Source organism: Periplaneta americana, chromosome 13 (genome assembly GCF_040183065.1).
Source record: "Periplaneta americana isolate PAMFEO1 chromosome 13, P.americana_PAMFEO1_priV1, whole genome shotgun sequence".
Lineage (NCBI taxonomy): Eukaryota > Metazoa > Arthropoda > Insecta > Blattodea > Blattidae > Periplaneta > Periplaneta americana.
The window spans coordinates 99,184,507-99,205,006 of record NC_091129.1 but is presented as its reverse complement, the minus strand read 5'-3'; the positions used below and the strand labels follow the sequence as shown (position 1 = coordinate 99,205,006).

Here is a 20,500-nt window from a genome sequence, read left to right as displayed (position 1 = left end):
TTAGGAATATCTCGTGAATAAAATAAAAATGAAAATAATATATCCCTAAAATTCGATCACAAAATGTTAATAATTGTATGTTTACGAATACTTAACCTATTCAGACATGGTGAAGTTGAAATAGATGAATATCGATTACTGCAATAAAGAAATTCGATGTTATTATTCAGTAATGCCAATTGGGAAAAGGGAAATACAGGTTTAACTATGTTAATTACATGTACAGCACTTTCCTCTTATTACTATAACATAAATACATTTTCATTATCTGCTGAAATCATAATATAATTTAAAATCTTATAATTATAGTAACCTGATTAATACATTAATTAAATGAAGAATTGTTGAAAACGCATTTATCAAATCTGAATGAAGGAATCTAATTTTTTTCAGATAGCCTACAATGGACATGGAATTAGAAAATGAAGATGTAGATGTGGAAGTAGAATTTCGCACTTTATTTAGTACTTCATCGTTACATTACACACTACACCGAGAAACTAGAACTGTGTGGGGACAGCTATATAGGAATGCTTACCTATTCACAGCGAGACATGTTGCTACACAGTGAAGCCATACAAGGTCTTTGTGTTTGATATGCGATGATGTTACATAAATTTGAACATCTGACTTTCTATTAATTGTTTAATTTCATTCATAAAGTACAAATTTTATAGGCTACAATTATGGTTAAGTTATCTGTGGGAGCAGGACCAATGTCAGCTGTGCTTACTCGTGCTACAGGAAAGTATTTTTTATAGCTCGACAAACACATTCTCGCTGTAGTGTGTATCGGAACTAAAGCTGCATCTACACAGTTCAATATTCCAACCGCATATGCGTGCAATCTGGGAAGAATATTGAAAGAATCAAGTTTAAAAGGTACGTTCAATTAAGATGCATGAACATTTTGTGTCTACATGGTGCGCCGTTTTGAATGTCTTCACTGCGTAAATATATTAATTAATATTAAATATCAATCCTGCATTCATTGCTTTAAAGTTGAAAGAAATATTTAACCGTGTAGTTGCATCTTAATATATTCATGATCATCAATTTACGGGGAAACAGTTGGCGACAACGACTAAACAAAAGAACGACCATGCGATAAATTGATTGCGATAATTTTTGCAGCTAGATGTATCGCTAAGTTTCACTGTGATTGGTTGGAATTCAAAATTTCTTTACATTTTATTGGTCGAAAATGGAATGACGTCATATAAACGAAATAGTCTCTAAAATAAAATGAAGACTTGGAGAGTCTTCCCCATTCTCGTAATTTTCTTCCACAGCATTTAACTGCTCCAAAGATCCTAGCGCATAGATTTAATAGCCTAGCCGTCCCATTTTAAATCTTTTAAATCACTCGTAATTATCCTTCATTCTTTCTGGATAAAAGCATTTTCCATTATTCTTCCGCTCTTTGCTAATTTCACGTAGAAGGTAGAGAACCATCCAGCTGAAATGAAATTTATTTCTAATTGATGCCCGTAATAATTTCTCAGAACTGTTACAATGTTTATGTGAGAGAGGAATGGAAAATCCGATAGTAAGTACAGCAGTGACAAAATAAAGGGACTTACGCTTTATTTAACTTCATATTTGAATCGCGTTCAGTACAGCTGTCATGAATTTGCTAATAAACTACCTTATTCTCCTGAAACCTGAGACATTGTTGTTTGTCATATTTTTAAAGTTTAATATAATTCTACACTGACGTGAGGAAAAATGCCGACAAAATTCTGCAGTTTACAGTTAGGGCACAAATGCAGGTACGAGGCACGTCCATAAAGCAACTTTCCCACTCGTCCCACAGCTAGCAAACCGTATGTTGCGCGAAGCGACTGCGTGTACGTGATAGGGTATTGTCCTGGCATGGCGCATGCGCTAGCGGAACTTCCCGAGTGCTCTTCGTTTCATTGGGTGAAGATGGACGCTCCTATTGCAGCTCCCGCCGAGTGTGAAGTGCGATCAGTGATAAAGTTTTTGAATGCACAGGGCATAGCGCCGATTGAAATTTATCGTCAGCTGTGCCAGGTCTATGGGCAAGCAGATGGTGCGTTGCTGCTGCAGGACGCCAAAATGTGCATGACGAGGAGCGCAGTGGGAGGCCAACTATCATCACTATTATACTATACTTCGCGTCTCTGCACATCATGTATGAAGTATGGTATAGTATACTCTCAGGACTCAGGAGGTTATAAGACTGTAGAAAGTGAAACCATATTTCATAAAGTCAGCAATAGTATGCAATTGATTATGTCATAGAAACCATGATTTCATTGTTTGTATTTTCGCGGCTTTCCTATTATGATGAACGTGTCAGAATTAGACAATATCACCCATGGTACAATGGAAACAGAATTATTCCGAGAAGAAATGTGCCACGGAGGTAATTATTCCCATTTAAGAGTTAACAGAGGAGGACATCTTCAGCAGATATATTTTCTGATATCCATATACAATTGAATCAGTCGGAGCTAAAAGGAAGTCACTTTTCACAACTTTTCAGGAGAAGCAAAATACATTCCAATAATAACACAAATATTATATTTTTATGTTATAGAAGACAAAATAATATTTAAAAGTCTTAGTTCCTTCTTCCACCGTTCGATGCGCATAACATCCGTTGTTCAAATTGTTACATAACCTTAAACGGCATATTTTGACTTAGTTCATTTTAGCTCCGACCGGTCCAATTGTAGGGTTTGAAGAGAATGTTCATAACAAACAATGAAATTAGTGTCTATTGACGTTGTCACTGTCACATAGACATTCCATTAGCCCTAAAATTTTCAACAAAATGTCTCGAGAAGGCCTTTCAAATTCCTTTCTTGTCATTGTAATAGTCTACTGTGTATCCTTTACGTAAGGAGATGGAGCCATTAGAATGGGAACTGACGAACTGAAAGACAGTGAAGGTGAAAATGGTTTCATCTTAGATTAAATATTTACATTCTTTTGTGTAACTTTTCTACTAGCGTAGTCGTCTGTGTTTCTACTCAATTACAACACAAGGATAAGTTTATATTCTATGAACAAGTGATGAATAATGTACATATTAACCTATCAAAAACATGTTATGATTGGCGTTTGAGGTGGAAGGTATACAGCGTTGTCACTTTACTCAAATCGTCAAATGATATTCGCTTCAATTACTTTCACTACATGTAACAGCTTGTTATTTAGAAACATTCTAGAACCCGCGAAGCAGATAAAGGTGCAGATATAAATGTGAAGTTAAGATATTAGTAAGAGCTAAACCAATATTACTGTATGTAACGAAATTTAAATAACAGATTATTCCTACCGTTATGCTGGAAGCGCACGCTTGACCAGATGGCAACTATGTTTTTGCCACGTTCTTCAGTTCGTACTCTGTGATAGTTAGACTAGTATGACGCAGCAACTCAGTCACAAGTGGAAAGCAGTTCGTTCGTCCCTCCAACAAGAAATGTCGATTCTAAATTTTGGCAGTAGAGAAACACAGGAGACATATACAGTGTGGGGCCAGCTGACATTTGGTAAGCATGTGGATTTAAAACATTGTAATCCATAAACAGTCGTTCTCTTCTACTTTTATTTGCATTTATATTCGCAAATCTATCCAGCTTTCAGGTCTATTTCTTTTTTTTTACCGATATCTCCTCGTGCATCTGCTTTTCAACTATTCAGTGTGAGTTCCTTTTTCAAAAAAGTGATATCATATGAGATTCCGATTGTCTAAGAATGATTGTTTAAGGTAGGCCTGCACAAGGTTTGCGCTCTCCGAGCCGGCTCACAGCTCATGAGCGGAATGCAAATATTAGCTGCGCTCTGTATAAGGGTGGACTGGAAGAAGGGATGATCTCGTACAAAATATACACAAAAGGAAGTACTATTACAAGGGTTTATGAAATGAATTCCCGTTCAGTGTTTGCAAAACTATCTTGGACTATTATTAATTAATAAAGAAATATTTATTTTACAGAAATAGCAGAAATTCTATAGCTACTTAAATGTACAATATCATTTTGTTATACTTTTATTTATCAGTACATCAACACGAGGTTTTATGTTGTTGGCAGATGAAAGGAACAGTAGTCAACTGATCGTAATGAAACATCAGTTACAGATGTTCGATGCTTGCCTTTATTAAAGTTGATTATAGAAAACAGTTGCTCACAAATATAAATGTTGAGCCAAACATAGCAATCATTTTCACAGCCAGCCTGTGTAGTCGTGGATATTATTGCTAATGTTTAGTCTTGTAAAACTCAACCAGGCTAGTAGTATTACCAAACGATCTTTAGATCAATAAGTTCGAGCTGTAAATCGTTAAATGTTAAATGTTTTGTTCCGTCTTTTAGATTCCTCCATACTGTACTGTAGCAGTAGGTAAGCAACATGAAACAGTTACTGAGAATAGGCCTACACACTGCACTCCACTAGATAACTGAGTGGTCGTTTCCCTCTCCTCTATCTATAGCAAGTCTATGTCATTCTGACGTATCTTCCTCTCCGTTTCGGCGAGCGGTAAACACAGCTCTCCCGCTCCGAAGGAGCGCGCGCGCTCGTTGAGCGCTGTTTGTGCAGGTATGGTTTAAGGGGTTAGGTGCAGCTTACAGCAGTAAAATTTTGGAAATATTCAACATTTTTTCCTCCATTGCTGTTTCTTGTACCATAATGAAAATTCGTATGTGTAAAACACTGTCCTTTTGCTATATGAAGAAAATATTTTTACAATTTAAAAAAATCATTTAAGTGCATTTTTTTTTTCAAAATTCAGTTCACTGTGCAGTGATGAAGCGTTTCCCACATAACTAAAAAACTAGCCAGCATTCTGTGATGAAATTTTTTGTGTGTATTTATGCATGTCATATCTACAATATGATGCAAGATCACTGCTCTACCTTTGTTGGATTGTCTGATAAAAAATAAATTCATTTAAAAATGGTCAAATATTAGTATTTTCTTCTAACACAAAGTAAAAAAATATATATTATTTATTAAGGAATGTAGTTGAAAGAGCATGATATTGTAAACATGATTTCAGCTATAAAATAAAAGATTAACAAGTTTATGAGTTATGAGGGAAACGCTTCATCACTGCTCAGTAAACTGCCACCATTTTGAATTTTGAAAAAAAAAAAAGCATATAAATATTTTTTTAATCGTAAAAATATATATATATTTTTTCATATAGCAGAAAGACAGTGTTTTATACATACCAATTTTCATTATTATACAAGATACGTTAATGGACGACAAAAATGTTGAATATTTCCAAAACTTTTACTGCTGTAAGCTGTACCTAACTCCTTAAGTTATGTATACCTGTTTATTTTTATGTTGTAAGTTTATATTTTTTAATTAGAAAATTTTATTTTAATTAAAGAGAAACCAATGTAGTCTAATAATAAGATTGTTGAGCATTATATGCCAGATAGTATCCCAGGACGGGTCTATATCGCGTTGTTTAGAAACTATAATATATTTATATTAGTCATTAACGAATATAATGGTGTTTCATTTTGTTATAATGTCGGCTTCAACTCGTGTTGCTTAACGACAGTCTCATTTTTGCATTGCTAAGCAGTAGTTAGACCTTTATCTGGTGGTGCCGACTGTAGTTTCATATTTTAAGAATTGTTTCATATTGTGTTGCTGAGGGATAGACTCACTTTAGCATTGCGAGCGACAGGTAAAGCGCTATGAAACTACTATATAATTATGGAGCACATCAAGCCACTTGCGTCAGTCAGACGTAACGATTTGAAATCGACATCAATGATGCACTAGCTGCTAGACCGCTAGGGCATGGGTATGGGCTGATTACTCTGTTGGAATTTTCGGAGACCTTTCCGAATTCAGATATTACCATAGCCAACTTTCATTTCATTATCACGAATTTAATACCATCGTTATTGATATAGTGTAGTTAAATAACCAATTAAAATTGAAGACGTAGCTGCAATAAGGTGGACAGTCGATAAGGGGTGATCCTCCAGCTTGGGGGTTGGGCTAAGGGCTAACAACCCATCACCGTAAAAAACAGCTTGTTACGAATCCCTACAATAAGCCTCGGAATAGGACTCTCACTCTGAGAGAGGAACGTAGGTTAAAGGTGTTTGAGAATAAGGTTCTTAGGAAAATATTTGGGGCTAAGCGGGATGAAGTTACAGGAGAATGGAGAAAGTTACACAACACAGAACTGCACGCATTGTATTCTTCACCTAACATAATTAGGAACATTAAATCCAGACGTTTGAGATGGGCAGGGCATGTAGCACGTATGGACGTATCCAGAAATGCATATAGAGTGTTAGTTGGGAGACCGGAGGGAAAAAGACCTTTGGGGGGGCCGAGATGTAGATGGGAAGATAATATTAAAATGGATTTGAGGGAGGTGGGGTGTGATGATAGAGACTGGATTAATTTTGCTCAGGATAGGGACCGATGGCGGGCTTATGTGAGGGCGGCAATGAACCTTCGGGTTCCTTAAAAGCCATTTGTAAGTAAGTAAGTAAGTAAGCAAGCTGCAATAAGGGCCCATACCAAAATGCTGTTCTGAGATATATAGAGTTGAAATTAAAAAAAAAAAAAGTGCAGGGCCTATAAAATTTATTAAAATAAACAGGTTTATCAGCATTACTGTTCAACATTTCTCAACGAAACTCTATGGGTATAACAAAGAAACTACGGAGAATCGATTTATGCATTCTCCGGAAAAAGGGCCTATGGGGCTATGGGCCCTTATTGCAGCTACGTCCTCAATTTATGCATATTAAGGGGCCGATTTCTCCAACATACTACTAATCCACAATTAACTAATTGTAATTTAACTTAGGTCTAAATACGGAAGTTAAATCATATTTGATGAATTTACATTTCACCAAACTAACAGGCATTTAAAATAAAGTGAATTAATTTAATTCTCAATTAAGTCGTCACGCACTTAGGAATCATGGTAAAACCGTAATTTAGAAGGCCATGTGCCAAGTTTATGTAAGCAGTAACCTCTATAGTGAGTTCATTTGTTATATTACGACGTCATCATAAACATAGGTAACCTCCAAATATATTAAAATCATGGGGGGGGGGGGGGAACTGATGGACAGACAGACTTCAGAAGAAAAGAAGAAAGGTTGGAAATAAATAAAAAGAGATTCAAATGCAAAAGAAAAACCTCATCCCAATGTTTTCAGCAATATTGAAGAAGAACGGAGTAATATGAAAGTAAATACAAGAATATAATACAACAAGCAAAATGGAAAGATGTCATGGAATTGCGTTATTCCAATGCCTTCAAATGTAATATTAGGCCTACATGATAAATATGTTATTCACATTACTTCAATTGATTAAACGTTTCTTCAATAAATGTATCAAATAATATTTTTGAAGTACTCAACTATAATTTTGGAAATTTTAAATCACCTTCTTTACTTTTCAGAATATACAATGCTTATATTTTGATTAACCTAAACAGCATTTGCAAATTTTTTTCGTCCATTGTATTAAAATAATCTTCTCTTTCGGAAATTATTTTCGCTCGTCATCATTTTTAAATAACAAGTCCATCATCGTCTTCGCCATGATGAAAATTATTGTCGTTAATGCAGGATTAATGATTTAAATGACCAAATATTGACCAATTAACTTAAATGTAGTTTAATGAGAGCTTAACGCCCAATTTGTGTTGATGAACTGCATTGTTCCTTTGAGTATCAATTAAATCGACTTTAAGTAACAATTAAAGTTAAATAAGCGAGTGAAATCTGCCCTTAATTGTATGTCCTAAATACGTTTTAATACGAGGTTATTGACAAAATGTAAATGGAAAGACATGCAAAGGTGCTATGCGTAGGACTGTTACATGGTTAACTGCCGATTACAGAATGCGTAATATATTACACATACATTGCGTTTTTGGTTGTTTTAGTTCGATTTTATTTCCATTTAACTTGATAGTTCATGTTGCGGTTTCTCATTAAGTGGTTTTTCCATAGTGTTTTATGAATGTCAGTTGTAGTACCTATAAGTATGTGGTTTCAGCAGTGATAGGGATTGACTCTTTCTCATTGATCGTTGGTTATATCTGCGACTCATTGTTGATGGAAATAAAGCCTGGAATATGGGCAACAGTTCCAATTTTATCTCTCACTCCCACCACATACATAGGCAAGAGTGAATTCAAGAGAATGTAACATAAGAATGCATGCATAAGGCATATCGACTGTAATACAATGTGTAGAAACACAAGAGTCGTAAATAAAATCATTCAAATGCAAACCTAAATTGAGTGGCTCAGTGCCAGAGGTGCCTAAGCCACTATTACACTCAAAAAAAGTCATTGAAGTCTAAAATTAGACCTCGTTTTTTAAAACTATATGAAGAGTCCACTGCAAGAATGATGGATGTCATTTGGAATACATTTTGCAGGAGAAGCAATTGAAAGTTCGAAACGCTTAGCGCTCAAAGCTTAACTGTGATTTTCCGATCATTACTGGACAATGACTATCAGTGTTATTTATCTAGTACATCTACTTTGGCACACACATAAATGATAATTTAAAGTCATTTTATGCAGAAATCTGCGGCTAAAAATTTGTGGTTTAGGCAACTCTGACACTGAGCCACTCAAATGTAAACGAATAGGCCTATTAATATTTAAAAAGGTGTTAAAAAGGAATTTATTTAAATTACATAACGCTTGAAAAATGAAAGATACAGAACGTTCGCCTATACATATAATGTAGGTCGATCAGGCGGCGCGCGAACGGCACGAAGGTCATGCAACACAGTCTCTTTGTAGGAGTGGTTGTGTTGACGTTAGATTGCTTGTTATTCTTCTGATTGTGTAAGCGAAGTGTTTATATTTAAATTTAGAAGTGATATTTTGCTGCTGCTATGTAGAACGGTAACTTTAGGAAATTTTCTTACAAATCGCAATCACTCTTTTTTCAGCAAAGTCTCTACCATGAAAATACTTTGCTTTAATGTAAATTTCTATGGTGCCATGTCAGCAAGGTAATTTAAATACTTCGCTAACACAAGTGAAGGAATAACACGCAACCTAACTCAACATAACCACTCCTAAATCTAAACACTTCACTAACACAATCAGAAGAATAACACGCAATCTAACGTCAACAAAACTACTTCCTAATTTAAACAACTAGTGTACAGCGCTTTCTCCTAATCTTTTCGACGGTTTTTGTTCATATTCAGTATCTACAAGTCAAATTATCAGCGGATGATTCACACGAAATACAAGGTTTTAATAAAAAATTAATACGTTTTTATTTAAAATAATGCAAACTAGTATTGGATTCGAAATCTATCACAACGACGTTTTTATATAGTTTTATTAGTTACATTAGATGAAGAAATACATAAAATCCTCAATCCCTTATATATTTCGTATGAATTCACTATTATGTGCAGAATTATTTGTATTTTTAGTTACGAATATTTCAAGTACAAACAGTCTTACTGTCCCTAGTGAAGAGGTATCTCATGTAGCTTACTTCAGGTAGTAGCAGGATTATTTATTTTATTTTTCTCTTTTTGTGAGTGGAAGTAAAGACGTTTCTCGTCACTTATTTTTCTCCATTGATGAGAGAAAGAGAACTCACATATTGCCTCTATGTTTAAGAGCACCAAATTTGTATATCCATAGAACATACGCTGTAGTTAATGTTGTATATTCATAGAACATACGCTGTAGTTAATGTTAACTTGAAGCCCAATATATAGGAAAAGAATGGTCCAGCAGAGACCTTTAAGATGAGGTATAATTACATGTAAAATTGCTCGAAATATGTCTTCAAAATTTCATTACATTTAGACCAATAAAACAACCTTTTTTTGTGAAAAAATGGACATTAAACCATTCGAAGATAAATAAACCAGAGGCAGAAAAGAGTTTATACAGATTTTTATGCTCGACCATGCCGAAATGTAGTACTCGTAATTATACACCTGGTAGTAGCCCTTTAATGCACCTCATTAAAGTGCACCTATTCATTATAGTTCAGTTGTTGAGCCAATGAGAAATCACCTTTGTAGCATTATAAAAGCGCAAGTATAGATTATTCTCGGATATACAATCGAAAGACAACTAGCGAAAAGTCACGGAGGCTGGAAATCCAATAGTGTCGCAGAAGGTTATGTTCTGTTACTATAATAATTAGCGTTAATTGTAAATAATATTCAAATAAATTCAATTTGTCATCTCGTTTTTCAACTCTAAATCAATTTCCAGGTTATATCAAGACTAATGTCCATGTTATTCTCTATATTATATCAAGGTCAATAACATTCGTTCCTCGGAAAAAATCAATACTTTCGCGTCTGCGCACATCTCACAATTTAGAAGGTCAGTTCCGCTTCTCACTTACATAACCATAACATGAATACTTATGAATAATTCAAGTTAGAAATATGGTCGAGCATAAAAAGTCGTATGAAATTTGCCTATAATGGTAATTAAGACGCTCGTATGAAAATTATGAAACTCGCTTGCGCTCGTTTCATAAACAAACATACTCGCGTTTTAATTACTACCATTATAGGCTCGTTGCATAATGTACTATTTTGGGGGATACACTATTATGGACAAAAAAAATAAATGCAAACATGAGAGAAAAGATAAAATATTTGTATCTACAATAACTGAGAACAAAGAAGAAGGAGCAAGGAAAGACCAATTCTATCATGTACAGTTCCAGAAAAAAAAAAATCCGGCCTGAATTTTCTTACTTCGAGATTCAACGCACTACGCATGCTTAGTACTACAAAGCCGTGGTACACACGAGATCACTTTGACAGTCATTGAAATTCACTTTATTTAGATTGTTGTCGTAAGCCGAAAGGGATGCGAAAAGATGCAATGAAAATTGATCTATTCTTAATAGTAAATTAATATTTTAAAATCGTGCAGTAAAATAGAATGATGTTAAATTAAATTAACCTGTATAATTAATTTAAAAAATCTCTTTTCTCAACAGTATTCAAACCCTGAACTTTGTAGTCTGGGAGCAAGCACGCTAGTACAGCGCTATCGCAATGCTTTCGATTGTCATAATCGGGGTTGTACTGTATCGTGTTTGTTTAATAATAACTCTTAGGGATTAATTTGATCTTATTTCGATATTAATTTCGTACTTTTCGCATTGGCTGTGAAATACCTTCCTGTTTTACTATTCAAATAACAGACCTACTGGGTTGAAAACCGGTGTTAAACCATTGTGGTGTTAATCGTGTTCTATGAGGAACTTCAGGTGTCGGGCCATTTTTTGTTTCTGGAACAGTAGAACATATGCCACATGATGAGTTTCCAAAAATAATTTCAAGGTATAAACCAATAAAATACAGATCCAGAGATCGTCCTGTAACAAGATGGATATGTCACACTGAAAGTTTCAAAAGTGGGATAAACCAAATGGTCTGAACATTTAACGAAGTGGAAGAAAAATAAGAATAACAGTTTCGAGAAACTTCGGAATGAGCATTAATGATTCAATAATTGTACTTAATTTAGTGCAAACATGCTTACGGATAAAGATATAACAGTTTACGACGTGTGGGATTACAATCTAAAATGCCTCGCTCAAATATTTACCAACAGTTTCTAATGAGGTGTGAAAATGCAATCTAAAAATTCCCTCCAAAAATACAGGCAAATTAAGTAGTTAAAAACTCAGCAGAATTATCCTAGCTAAATAGTTGAATATTCCGACGTCAAAGTGATTGTAGGCGCTATGTATGCTCTTACACGCACACTTAATCAAGCCGTGTGCTGTTCCATCAATGGGAAACCGCCTATTATTGCGGCAAATGGTGCGTGCTCATTGTCACGCATCTGCGTACCTCGGCATGCAATATCCCGTAGCTCTTGCCAGAGCCACATTACAATCTGGTAAGCGGCCAACTGAAGAGCTTGGCATGGTGTGCCATTAATTGGAGGCAGTGCAGCGTCGCAGTGAATGGTTGGTTATTCTCTGATGGGTGCCATCTGTCTCAGAGGAGGAATTAAGAGAGAAAGAGAGAGGAAAATGAATGTATGCACGAAAGAAAAATTGGACGTAGAGAACAAGAATCAACAAACCGACGAAATACAGATTAAAAAGGAACAAATAGGATTGAATTGATTAAATGAAGGGGAACGTGAGAAATGAGTGCAGAATAAATAGTAGAAAAGACGAATGGAAAAGAGAAGACGGAATAAATGGTAAAAAAAACAAACAAATATAAGTGAATCAATTAAACAAATAAAGAAAGATGGAATGGAGAAAAGGATGAAAGTAAAGGGAAGTCAAATGGATTTATAATAAAAAAAGGAGCAAATAAGTTAAAAAGCATGAACGAAAGTAAGATATTCATTCATTCATTTATTCATTCATTCATTCATTCATTCATTCATTCATTCATTCATTCATTCATTCATTCATTCATTCATTCATTTATTATATTCCATAGATCTTACATGAGCAATGAAGCTTTAAGATGTGGAACAAGTCAACATTTTACAATATTACAATTACAATTTTTACAGTATTTTACAATTTTTACAGTTTTACAATTTAGTAATTTTCTACAATTTTGTGCAATTTTTTTTACAATATTTTGGCGAGCTGTAGTGAGATGAGGTGAGGTCCGAGGATTCGCCAAAAGATTACCCGGCATTTGCCTTTTGGTTCGGGAAAACATCTGAAAAATCCGACCAGGTAATCAAATCAAAGGGGTGAAATGAAGTGATGCCGAGGACAAAATACAATGAAAGTAAAAAGAAGGAAACAAGGCAAACAGAAAGGAAAGAATGTATGGTTGTAAAGGAGAAGAATGGAGATTAAATGATAAAGGAATGATGAGGGACAGAAGAGAAGATGAATTGGTAAGATAAATGAGAAGAATAATGTAAGAATGCAAGGAGGAATAACGGGATGATAGAATTGATAAAAGCAAAGAAAGAAAAACAAAGTTGAGTTGATAAGAAAAATATTAAATTGGTGCGAGGAATTGATGGAGTAAGGGTAATTTGATGAGAGGAAGGTTATATTAATGGCAGGAATTGATGAGAGGAAGATTGAATTGATGAAAATAAAAATGCATTGTTGAGAGAAGTGATGAACTGATGACAGAAAGGTTGAACTGATGGGAGGAATTGATGAGAGGAAATGAATTAATGGGGAAAAAGATTAATTAATGAGGAGGATGAATTGATGTGAGAAAGGCTGAAATGGGTTGAGAGAGAGATATTGAATTAATAAAAAAATGATATGGATCGATGTTATCCGAGCTAAAGGGCCGTGGTCTGTTGGCGCTGTTGCTACAATACGTTTCGTCTGCTGCTCCGGCAGACATCGTCAGTGGTATGGCACACGGGAGCGCAGAGATCTCCTTAGCGTGCCGGTAACGACTGGGACTGTGGCTGGTTGTATGGTAGCAACAGCGCCAACAGACCACGGCCCTTTAGCCCGAATAACATCGATCCATATACCGCCGGCCGTGAAAGCCTACATTCCAAGAATAAAAAATGAATTTATGGGAAGAAGGATGAATTAATGAGAGGAGAGGAGAGGAAAATTAAGTTGATGAGACAGAGGAAAGGAAAATGAATTTATGAAAGGCAGATTGATTGAGTTGATGAGAGAAAGGATGAACTGGTGATAAGAGAGGTTAAATTAGTAATAAAAGGGTTAAATTAATTAAAGGATGGTTAATAAAGGAAGGATGTGTTGATGAGAAGATCGTTCAATTGATGAGAGAAAGAGTGAATTTATGAGGGGAAGGATGAATTGATTATATTAGAAGACGGATGAATTGATAAGAGGAAGTTTATAGTGATGAGCTAGAGGCTGAATTGGTGGAGAAAATGTTGAATTGATAAGCAAAGTATGTAAAAGGATGATTGATGAAAGGAAGAAGAAAAGAAAGTAATTCACTGAAAGAACGGTATAAGAATATTGGATGAAATTAAGGGGAAAAGAAGAATGAATGGTTGAGATATTGAAGGGAAAAGAAATTTATTGTGATAGGAGAAAATAGTATATTGCGACACAAGGTTGGGAAGTGCTTTTTACAAAATCAAAGAAAAGTTTGAAAACGAGTAGAGAGAGTTTTACAATTTCCGAGATTTTGTAATGCACTTCACAAACGTGCATTGTACAGTATTTTTTGCACGATAGTATATTCTGAAAATAATATTAAAAAAAATCTTAATGTACTGTACAGTAGCCTATACGTTACACTATGAACAGCTGGCTGATGTTAACAGTATGGTCAACGTACAAACTTCACCTCAACTTCACTGTGAAGGAGTAAAAATTATTCAGATACTTGAAATATTTCATGTTCAATTGGAATAATTTTATTTCTTTTTGCTAAGTGGAGTTTGAATTGTTTAAATAAAGTTCAGTACATTTCAAATGCAGTCATTTGTTTCATATAATGTAATAATTAAAGGGTTCAGAACCATAGTGGGCCAAGCGCCATTTACTAAAACCGTAGAAAACAGGGGTTAAAATGAAGTTATTACCATAATTCAATGGAAACATATAGCAAGTTATATAAAGTATACACATTAAAACTAAACGATATGTCAATCTTCATTAAACTATGGTGTTCACTTAACTTTAACCCTTGCGTTCTCCGTTTTTAATAAATGGCACTTGGCCCAATATGGCTCTGAACCCTTCAATTAACACTGCCTTTTGCGTATGAATTTTATATTATGTATTGTAGGATTGTAACGTACTCGTACTTATCTAGGTTGGCAGCTCTGAATTAAATAAAATCAACTTCTAATCGTGATGGCCGTTTGCTGTAACAACGAAAAAACACACTATCATTCCAAAAAAAAAAAAAATAATGCATCAATGCAATGCAGAAGAAAGATCAGAAATGAGCTGATAAATGAAAGAAGTAAAGAAAAACGAACTACAAGAATGAATTAATGAAAGAAAAAGAAAGGAATAAGTATGACAAGTGGGGAAAAAAACCAAAGCATAAAAGTAAAAAAAGATAATAGACAGAGGAAAATGGTTTGCCATGTTAAACTTAACTGTGAAATCAGCTGCTAAGAACCTTCTGTAGGAATAATGAATGAATGATAGTACTGTTAAGTACTCGAGTGTGTTGGTCATCACGTAGACGTACATGAGGTTGGAATGGATTTGAGAAGTACTTGCGAAGGTTAAGATCTGGATTAGTTTATAATGCAGAATAAAGATCTGTTGTGGGGATGACGATAAGACTCTTCGTTGGTTGCCTAAGTAATTAAATTCTTGAAGTGTGATGTGGATTGCATTAAATATGAGGCTTTCATGTATGAAGTCACAGTCCTTTTTAACTCTAAACGCTAAGGCCTAATCCGTTGAAACCCATATGGCCGTTCAGATGAGTCGAGAGCGAATCTGTAAGAAGCTTTCGTGCTTTACAGCAGTGTTTCTCAACCGGTGGACCACAAAATCCTCCTTGGTAAGTCGAAAACTACAGACCGATTAGCTTTACATCTGTCGTATGTAAAGTCATGGAGCATTTTATTTCGGATTCTATTCGTTGTGTTCTAAATGCGAAAGACTGGTTTCACAACCGCCAGAATTGTTTTACGGAAGGCTTCTCATGTGATAGTCAAATTACGTCGCTGGTTCAGGATAGATAGAGGCGGAAGAATCGTTGCAGTTGTGATTGATTTTTCGAAAGCATTTGATCTGGTGCCACATGACACATTAATAGATAAGTTATGTAGGCTAGGAATAGATAAAAGAGTGGTGCTATGGATCCAAGAATTCTTAAAAGATAGAACCTAGACAGAGAAGGTCATGAAATATCGGAAATTGGAATGTAAGTTCATGGGTTTTATTCTAGTTTACCACGTTTGTAAAACCGAATATGGTCCAAGACATAACTATTGAAGTCGTTCTAAAATAAATTTATTAATAAACTGGACTATCCCTACTGGATAGGAGTTTCTACATTTCGTTTAATTCTACATAATTTCACATTGTGTCTCCCGTTTCATGACTATGTTTAATTTCGTTTTCTTTTGTTTTTCAGGTAAGATTTCTGTATCTTTGTGGAGGTCAACACTAAGAAAAATCTTCCAATGGTAACGTACAGATTGTTCTTTGTGAATAATACCCTACTTTTTACTCAAAACATTACAGTTTGTACGTATTAGTAAGGAATATTATGGATATATTACATTTATGTAGTAAAATTTGTTCTGAATTATTCTTTAATTGCCCCTTTTAGTATCTTATCGATATCCTCCAAGAAACTTTCCTTAATTTTATTTTAATGGAGGGCACTGTAACGGTTTGTGATCACTGATCACTGCCTTCAGGTATGATAAATAAGAGTGGAACATATGTAGGCCTATTGATTAAATATGGACAATTTCTGGTCCGATTTTAATAATGGGGAATTACATAATTTAAATATATTTTAAATAAAATTTAAATTAATGTAGCTTTATCGAAGACTATTTCATCGTTAAAATTTACACCCAGGTATCTAATACGTTCGTCAAGATTCCCGGACTTTTGTCACAGGTAAAAAGTACCACGGATTTCTTGTCACAGATTTTTTATCGCAGGGATATTATGCCACATCGGAATTAATGTCATAACGAGAAGAATGTCACATGGCTGCTTTGTCATGGGAGTTTGACTTCACAGCAGAATTTATGTCCTATGTGCAGCATTGTTATATAGCGTATATCACTTGATTGAAATTTGTAAGGAAACAGGTAAATCTATTGCGAGTATTAGATATTTTACAAAATATTACAAAATATATCACTTTATTGAAATTTGTAAAGAAATGGGTAAATCTATTGCGAGTATTAGGTATTTTACAAAATATTACAAAATATATCACTTTGTTGAAATTTGTAAAACAAAAACGAGTAAGTGTATTGCAAGTATTAGATATTTTATAAAATATTACAAAATATAACTTTTTATTGAAGTTTGTAAAGAAACGGGTAAATCTATTACGAGTATTAGATATTTTACAAAATATATGACTTTATTGAAATTTGTAAAGAAACGGATAAATCTATTACGATATTATGCTATAATATTGCCTTATGAATTTTCTTAAAATTTAATTTTCATTGCTTCAGAAACTATAGTTTGTTTACAATCATGATAGTGTGAACTGTTATATCTATCATGTGTTCCAAATCACCATTGATTAATTCCAGTATGATTAAATCGATGTCCCTTTTCGATCTGAATCTTGCCAGAAATTCTTCATCGTCATAGTTATTTTAAGATCAGATATATATATATATATATATATATATATATATATATATATACTTTATTTTCTTTTTGTTTCTGCGTTCTCAAAAAACATCCTTTCATTCATTCATTTATTTCGTGTTCTGCCCAAGGGCAGGTCTTTCACTGCAAACTCAGTTCTTTCCAATCTTTCCTATTTTCTGCCTTCCTCTTTGTTTCGTCATATGAGCCATATATTTTAATGTCGTCAATCATCTGATATCTTCTTCTACCCGGAACTCTTCTCCCGTTCACCATTCCTTCCAGTACATCCTTCAGTAGGCAGTTTCTTCTCAGCCAGTGACCCAACCAATTCCTTTTCCTCTTCCTGATCAGTTTCAGCATCCTTCTTTCTTCACCCACTCTTTCCAACACAGCTTCAATTCCTAGTCTGTCCACTTACGCAGCAATTAAAAAAAAAAAATGTGGGTAGCATGTCGTTCTTGCGCGCAGCTTGCTCATAATCTACTTGCAGAGAGCACTAGAGGCGAGGAAACTACTTTCTTCCATCCCTGTTAGAAATCTAGAAGTGGAATATGTTCACATTTGCATTTAAGACGAAATGCATAATATTTAGGTTGAACTCACCTGTTATGTTCACACATGATAATGCAGGTTCACTGCACTGAAACTCCATATATGTACTTCGGTACATCATTGTAATATCACAGTCTAATATTATACAGTCACGAAGCTTGAGGTGATTTTTTGTATTTCTCGCGATACAGCGCTCCAAGCGGTTAGCAACTGAGAGTACTAGGAACAATAGACTGTGCTGGTACTATTTCACATTGTCTGTGATGAGGCGATAGTATCGATCCTAATAGCTAGCAACTTAAGTTCAACTGTCATTGGATGCATATTCCCTACGTATTGAGCTTCGTGACTGTATGTACTAGACTGTGGTAATATTATAAAGCGTAAGTAATCACTTTGTGATTCAAGACGATGCCATGTTCCGTCGGACCCCGGCCACTTAGTCACTCGTAATTAGTGCTCCTCTGTACTTCTGGTTGGACATTGTATCTACTGTCACACATACTGTGACACGGTACACGAGGGTAGGCCAGCAAAGGGGAACACGGTAGGTAGAACTTAAAAGAGAGAGGGATTGAATCCGGCATCGGAATTTGAATCCGGTGTGGCTTAGTAGATAAAGCGCCAACACGTAAAGCTGGAAACCCGGGTTCGAGTTCCGATGCCGGAGAGAATTTTTCTCCGTTCTACTGATTCTTCACCATAGTGTAATATAGCCGGCATGATCTATAGGCCTATATATGGCATAACTGAAAGCTATGTTTTGGTACGAAGTTCCTAGCCCTAATGATGATGATGGTGTTGGTAGTGGTGATTATGATATTTTAGTGCTGGTATTAATGATAAATTTAATATTGAATATCTGATGTGTGCTTTATTAAACCGCGTACCTTCAGTCAATCTTAGTGTGTGTACATGTTGAATGTCGGAGTGACTGAATCTGTAATACAATATTCTCCCCCTGGCTTAGTGAAATTGACTAGACGCAGAGTTTGAATGGCATGCACATGTGATATGGGTGATTAACCTTGTGAATAGGTAGCATCAAGAACTCTGCAGCAGTTGCTTGGCAGGGAACAAAGGACTTATGCAAATGAACTTGTTTGCTTTTAATTACGAACGCCTCTTGTTGCGATATAGACTTTCCTTTGTCCCTCACGGGGAAAGGAACCAATTTCCTGGACGGTAATGCATTGATCGCAGTTTTCTGTTCCTCTCGGTGATAAATAGATGGCATAGGTCACCAGTGTGCAGTTTGTAGAGTACGAAATTTATATAAAAAAAAAACAAATTTAGCACTATTTTAGAACTATGTCGTGGATTAGAACCATATCTAACGTACAGATAAGAGAAATGACGGTTATACAGAAACAAGAAGTAGGTGTCAACATTCCCTATTATTCCGCGTTTCGTAACATTCAATTCTTTACACAGGGCTTTCATTTGAAAACTTCCCAATCTAAATATCTAATTATTTAAATTGAACTCAATTTAAACAAAAAAAAAAACACGTCAATTAAGATATTGAGAGGGAAGTGTGAAAGCAGCCTTCATTCCATTTTAGATTTCACCCTCACCCCCAGCCACTCTCACTTTGAAATTTCAAATGGCACCCCTAAATTTTTATACTTAATTATGAAAGAGCATTCAATTGTTTATACACCTCATTCATTTGTTTTCGCATCTTTTGTTTTCTATCGTCGACGGGCAACCTGTATTTTTGTTATTATCAGTTGATTGTAGAATGAAAACACAGCTCATTTTGTGTAATTTCCTAAATTTAATCAATAAGGATGATTTATGTTCTCTCTTGAAGGATATACACCATTTTAAAATAATTTAATACACAACTATTACATGAAATGCTCAAAAAGTTTTTGTAGTTTTATTCTCTTCAACTCTAATCAACAATAACAATAATCCAGATTTCCAGGCGACGATAGAAAACAAAAGATGCGAAAACAAATGAATGAGGTGTATAATAGTACATTATGCAACGAGCCTATAATGGTAGTAATTAAGACGCAAGTATGATTGTTTATGAAACGAGCGCAAGCGAGTTTCATAATTTTCATACGAGCGTCTTAATTACCATTATAGGCAAGTTTCATACGACTTTTTATGCTCGACCATATCTCTAACTTGAAATTATTTAAAGTTAGGTCTTCTTATGGTTATGTGCGAACTGACCTGAATTGTGAGATGTGCGCAGACGCGAAAGTATTGATTTTTTCCGAGGCCGAATGTCATTGACCTTGGCAGAGAATAAGATGAAAATTACTCTGATATGACCTGGAAATTGATTTAGAATTGAAAAAAGAGAAGACAAATTGAATTTATTTGAATATTATTTACAATTAATGCTAATTATTATAGTAACAGAACATAACCTTCTGCAACAGTATTGGATTTCCAGCCTCCGTGACTTTTCAGTAATTGTCTTTCGATTGCATATCCGAGAATAATCGATATAACGGTACAAAGCTGACTTGTCATTGGATCACCTGAACTTCAATGAGTAGGTGTACTTTAATGACATGCATTAAAGGACTGCTACCAGGTGTATAATTACTACATTTCGGCATGGTCGAGCATAAACAATTTAATACTCTTTCATATTTAAGTATAAAAATATAGTGGTGCCATTTGAAATTTCGAAGTGGGGGCGGCTGGGTGTGGGGGATGAA

General features: G+C 34.9%; 1 protein-coding gene across 4 annotated transcripts in view; it reads left to right on the top strand.

Annotated features, from left to right (window-relative positions):
• Nucleotides 1-20,500, top strand: part of LOC138712148 (dual 3',5'-cyclic-AMP and -GMP phosphodiesterase 11-like) — a 1,303,168-nt gene that overhangs the window by 137,109 nt on the left and 1,145,559 nt on the right. The window contains exon 1 of one of the 4 annotated variants that reach the window (XM_069843622.1): nucleotides 3,412-3,524. The exons of the other annotated variants lie outside the window; for them this stretch is intronic. The gene's annotated coding sequence lies outside the window, so the exon portion shown is untranslated. Of the gene's footprint in view, nucleotides 1-3,411; nucleotides 3,525-20,500 lie in introns of those variants that run through there. 4 annotated transcript variants of the gene reach the window in all.